Below are 6,898 nucleotides of genomic sequence, written 5' to 3' on the forward strand. Positions count from 1 at the left end.
AATAAATTACCTATATATAGTCCCACAGAACACAATCACGCTTACATCCCAATTCAATTAAGCATTTCACTAAGTTCGCGCAATACGTTTGACTTCCCGGTATGCATTCAGCCAAGAGGCGGATTTCCATCAAATTAAACACGATCTTCTCACAACTATTTATAAAGATTCCGTACTGAGGGTGGAAGCATTCAGGATGTGAAATTTGACGTGTGGGACTATCGGTTCGTATAATGCGAGACGACCTTTTGTGCTCAGTTCATAGGTGAGGCGTATCCAGCTCATAACTGTCTTATTATTCTTTGTGACGTTTTCATTTGACGGAATAAAATGGAACTATATGGAGTTGCTAGTATAAAAAAAAATATTCAAAGCGCCCATCTATACATATAATAAGACTGTAAAGATGGAATGTCTGTACGTAGAAAAAAAAACGCAAAATACCAAGTTAAGAGGATGTTAGAAGTGAAATAGAACACATCCATATTTTTTCAATTTTTTTGTTTCTCTGTCTGTTTGTTTGTTTGTACGGGCTAATCTCCGAAACTGTTGGGCCGATTTAAATGAAATTTTGCATCGTGGTACCTTACATCCCCGGTCAATATTCTAGATACTTTTAATCACGAAAAATCTACTTAAATAATTTTGACCTAAGGCAAAGAGTAAGAATGATACGTTATTTGTATCTAGTATTCTCTGACATAATAAATAGGTAGGTACATACATCGATACGTACTAAACAGGATTAATGATCCCACACGAACAAAGTCGCGGTAATTATTTAGTATGCAGTAATAATAATAAACCGTAAAATGAAGTATAAATACCACATAGATGTTTAAGCTAAGTATCTATTTATTAGTACGAATAAATTTTATTATTTAAACTCAAGATTTTATAAAAAATACGAATTGCTTTTTTCCGTTCTCATTTTGTTTATTTAATTTTATAAAAAAGAAACGTGATTTAGTAATTGACACCAATTTGTGCATGACCATTGATAACTTAAAATCAACTTTTATGTACCGTAACGAAATTAAAAGAATTGTATACTTACTCGTATGTATCAATTATGAAAGGATTGCTTAACTCTCAATTGCTCAACCCATGTACCTGTGAATGTCATATACTACTGTATATGACATTTACAGTATTATGAACATAATTATCTTATAATAACCTAATACATGCCATTCAGTGTAAGTATTTAACAGTGTATTTATTTCCAGAGCGAGACTTTGTACAAAAGTCGATTGCTTGGGTACCTCTGTCCCATTCGTGTTTCAACCGTGAAGCAGTTGTGTTTGCATGGCTGTGTTTCGGTTTGAAGGGTGGGATATGGCGTGAATTTACTGGGTACAGAGGAATAACACCTAAGTCCTCAGGAATGGCAACGCATGGGGGGTATCATGGGCGAAACACTATACTCTGTTATGTCCTTGGTACTGCTCATGTCTATAGGCGACGGTTATTACTTTCCATCAGGTGGACCGTCAGCTTGTTTGCCATTCTAAGTTGTATAAAAAAAAAATTATAATATTGAAACTTATTTGAGTATACACTATTAATAGGACTAAAATGTATAATACTTTACATAATTTTGATAAAATAAAAGAACGAAATTTTCTTTTAGAAACAATGTCATTTATGCCAAAATTATTTGAATTTTCAATACTATTAATTTGCTTAGTTTTGTATATTGTAATCAGTTACATTAAAATGAACTGAATTTGTAATATTCAACATGAATTAAAATTTCAAGAATTTTTTTATTTAATTAACTTTATTGATCAAAATAAAATAAGGTACTAAAGGCGGATGAACAGTGATAGTAAAGATTTATCAAATTGTAAAATTAATTTTATATACATGACAATATCATAATTCCTATAGTTAATATGAATCTCTACACGTGATTTTAGCTACAGATCAGCGCATATATACACAGATAGCTTACACACATATATACATAAAAAGGAAAAAGAAAAATATAAGAATAATAATTTCCGAATGAATAATTCGAAAATAATGATTCTCCTATCTTCAAGAGTAATCTAACAACATAAAAGTAGACCACGGTTTTTCTTAACACAAATAACTAACGTATTATCCACTCTTTAGAGATAAAAATAACATATTATACCCCATTGCTCTTGAATAAGTATACACATAAAGGGCTCCATGTGACCCACGTGTGCAATACATCCAAATTATTTGGAACTCTCTGAGACGCAAAAACGGCCTTTGTCTTCATCAGAAATAGTATTGGAATAAGACATCTAAGGGATTTTTAAATTTGGTTCGTGTAAAGGACAATCGACTCGACATTTATATAGATTCAAAACGTATTCTGCAAATGAACACAATTTAAAGATAGATGCGTTTCTCTATTTACAATTTAAATAAACATACTGTGCATACGTTTCAGTCGTAAAGAGGCTATATCTCATGGTAAATTGGAGATGCGGCAAGAATATAGCATTAGTATGCTATCTAAACGTAATTCATCAATTTTCTCTTCTATATCGGTTTATTAACTAGCTGCATTTTAGGTGTCTCTTGGAAAAAAATTAACTTTTACTTATGTCATTATTATCAAAATATAGAATGACCTCCCTTTCTGTATATTTTCTCCAAACGACAACTTTAAGGACGTCAAGAAGCACATAAAAAGCAGCATATCTGACATATCAGAGAAAATTTGTGAATTAGGTATATCTAACTCGATAGTGGCCATTAGGTGACAGATATTTCGATAGCTTTGTCTCGCTATGAGCATTACAGTGATGCAAACGTTTTTACAATAACGAACTTACAGGGTGTTGATTCTTGAGTGTGTAAATCATTAGGTTTTTAATAGAAAATTAAGCATTTTTATAGAATAATTACCTCGCCTGCGCTTTTGATATATACTGATAATAATACTACTAAATAATAATACTGATTCAAAATACTAGTGAGGATCGACAGTTAAAGATGAAGTCAAGTCAAGGCCTTAGCAGTTAGTCTGGATATCGCGAAGGCCTTTGATCGGGTGTGGCATAGAGCGCTGCTTTCTACCTTCATTTGGGTTGCCTGCGAGACTGTGCATTTGGGCGCCAGTTTTCTCAAGGAACGTAGCATTAAAGTCGTAGTCGACGGAGCATGCTCTGATTTAAAACCTTTGAACCCCAACTCTGTTTCTTCTGCATATCAATGATGGTTTTGCAGACGACAGTACAGGAGATACATTATATACCGGTCATGCGTATCTCACTGTAACTCACTGTATGACAGCACTGACCACAGTTTTAAGTTTGATCATTGTTGCGGGGCATCAACGTGTCACTATTGTTAACATTTCATGAAAAGTAGCATCCCAATTACTAGCAATCCCATTCGCCTAGTTTTATTAGGTCTTTTGCAATAATAATGTCTGTAAATTTTGTTGCAGCTTGAAAGCCTAGATAACTGCATACTGTATACTGTATACATATATACAACTGTATACAATAATAATATATATTAACTGCATACTGTATACTGTATACATATATACAATATATATATATATATATATATATATATATATATATATATATATATATATATATATATATATATATATATATATACAAAAACTTACCTCTTTTCTCTTACCACTTTGATTTTTTTGTGTAGTATATATATAATAGATAATTATGGAATGGTAACCCTGCCTACGCTCTCAGTATACGCTGGCGAGGCACCATTGATGAATAGGTAAGAATAAAAACAGATCAGTTAGCCTATTATGATAATTTCATCAAAATTAATCACAATTGTTTCTAAAAAGAACCGTAGATATCGACCTGTCAGAGTATATTGTAGAAATGGGGTTGCTAGTCTTCGTTACTAACAATCCCTTCTCCCTCTACCACTTTAATTTAGGTAAGCCATAAGCTTGTTTAATAAGAATTTAATCCCGACTATTTCTATCTATTTTCACTACAGATTCCTGTTGATGGGGCAAAAAAAAACAATAACCAAATATCTATATACTAAAGTCTCTTGCTTTATTCACTTTTAACAAATATCTCCTAAAAATATACCGGTTGCCGATGCTATTGATAGCACATGGAATATTTGATCGTAATAGCATACTCTAGACCTCCTCCGACACCTTCATCACTCCACGTTTGCATCACTATCATTTTCTACTTACTAATATTATATTCAAATGTAATTTCTCTTAAAACCGAATTTATTTACTAATTCCTAACATACTTGAAAACCCCTTTACAATCTCATACGAACAATCTTCAGTACAATTATATTAATATTTATACCCATATAATATGAGCAAAGGGAATAAAGCCGTAGAAAGCCATGCTCGGTAGAGTGAAGTGGATGACGTTTACCCATAGAATTAATTCCCATATTAGCTATGCATCAAAGGACTCCAAAAGCATCATTGAGTGCCCTTCTGTGATTTAAACCTGAATACAATACCGGGGAAATCATAAGCTATCGCTACCTTTGAGCACATCTTGACCTACTTTTGTCTACAAAATCTTATACCTATACTGATACACTATTTTGCATTCTTCTATGAATGAGGTAGTTTTTTTTTTTTTTAAATAAATAATTAAAGATTATGTCTCACAAAAAAAACCGTCTTCAATTTTGACAAAACCAACATTTTGGTCAAAAATTAAATTTAGATTTTTGATAAAACTTCTGTGAAGCTAATGTGTAGTATATCCTGCAAATAAAAAATAATTTTCCAAATCGGTTTAGAATTGATGATGTTTTAAGGTAACGAACGTAAAAAAAATACAACTGACTTGAGAACCTCCTTCTTTCTAAAGTCGATTGAAAATACAATGTAGGTACTGAAGTTTTGATAAAATTGTTATTATAACTTTATACCCTACTACACCTTTTTTCCGTGTGGTCCCAGCATAGAATAGGCCATCCCTTCCTTACCAGTGAGTATCGTAAGAGACGACTAAGGGAGAACGAGGGATGGCCAGCAGCGTCCCTCTTAAAACATCTCCAAAACCTAACTGCGGTTACCAATCCATCTGCCAAGCGTAACAACTACTGGCAAAACTCCCCTAAAGGGAGGCTTATGTACAGCAGTGGATAGATATGACGATGATAACGATGATACCCTGTTAAGTCGTACCGGAAAACTATCATTAATTCTTTCTTTTTTATCTTAATCTATCATTAATTCCCAAAGAATTGGTCACAAGGCCTATCAACCTAACTTCGGGGAGAAAGGGATTGTTAGTAACGGGGTCTAACTGCTCCATTGCTAGCAATATACCCTATCAGGTTGACCTCCACGTGGTTCCCCCTGGAAAGCATCGTGGTTAATTCTAGTGCAATTTATCACGATGGGCTAACTGACCTGCTTTCATCGTCACCTATCATCCCTCACTGGTGCCCCGGCAGCGTATACCTTTAGCGTGGAGGGGGTTACCATTCCATTATAATCCATTAAAAAAAACCTGACTTCATTCTGACTTGTCATCAATCATTACATACCATCACCAGAATATACCAGTAGCAATATTATGCAATATTAAAAGGACTATATTAGAAACAATGATATTAGAAGACATAAAATCAAGATGTCTACGCCGTTATTGCCATATAGGCGAACATCGTACTGAATATTGTGCGAATTGGAATCCTTTGATATAGTATGTCATTCTGTATTGCCTATAGGCGAGAAAAATTGGTCATAAACAATGCCCTTTTGTACATATGTTCTCTAATTTATCTATATTATTTTATACACAATAATCAATCACTGTTAATTATTCACGCAGAAACTAAAAAACGGCATAACCACATTGATTTTTTTTTCAATTTGTTCGTTATAAAACACAGCTGATTTAAGAGAAACAAAATTCAGAAAATCTTAAAGTTTCTTTTTTTTATACCACTGAGGTGGCAAACAAACATACGGCCCACCTGGTGGTAAGCGGTTACCGTAGCCTATGAACGCCTGCAATGTCAGGGGTATTACGCGCGCGTTGCAGACCCTGAAGAAACCTCTTTACCCCCTTTTTGAAGTACCTCATACTATAGTCTCTTGAAAAAACCTCAGCAGGTAACTCATTCCATAACCTGAGTGTTAAACCGCGTTGTATGCGACCATCTAGGCTGTAGGGTACGAGGGTGAACTCCCTGTCGAAGAAAGTACTATATACTAACTTGCCGTTGATGCAAAATTAAAATGTTAAATTTTTGTATGGATTAAAAATGGCTTCATTGCGGTATTGGTTTACATTGATATCAGTGAGACGACCAGTGGGGATGAAAACAGGTGTGTCGTGATAAATTGATTATATCAGAAACTAGACAAAGTTTCAAAAATTGCATGAAGGTAAACTTAACATTTGTTATAGTTTGGAACTGCAGTCTAATATTTTCAATGAAATTCTTTTTTAGATGTAACGAAATATCTGGAAGTCAATCAGTAAATATTCGTCATTGAAATTGCTTTTTACCTTGTTCTTATTTAGTTTTTTTTATTTATTTATAGATAACAAAAAGGCATAGCAACGACAAAAACTCATAAAAAGACTAGGTACTCAATTTATTACATAAAATATGCCATAAAATAATAATAATTAAATATATATTTTTTATGTCAGACACGTTTTATTGTTTGTAAAATTTATAATCATTACATTTTATTAGTAACATGTCACGTATTAAATTCGTGACATAGAAATATTTATATGGAAAAATAAAATACATGTATAATAAAACCTGATCGTATCTGAGGTAAACGTACAGACCGAGAGTTCCATACATTAAATATTATAGATTTTGTTACCTTCAGATGAAAATTTATAAGAATGGATATAACTCGATTTAAATACAAATGTATTTACTGTTATATCTTAAGTAAAAATGA

This window comes from Galleria mellonella, unplaced genomic scaffold (genome assembly GCF_026898425.1).
Source record: "Galleria mellonella isolate WM207_F2 unplaced genomic scaffold, CSIRO_AGI_GalMel_v1 utg64, whole genome shotgun sequence".
Lineage (NCBI taxonomy): Eukaryota > Metazoa > Arthropoda > Insecta > Lepidoptera > Pyralidae > Galleria > Galleria mellonella.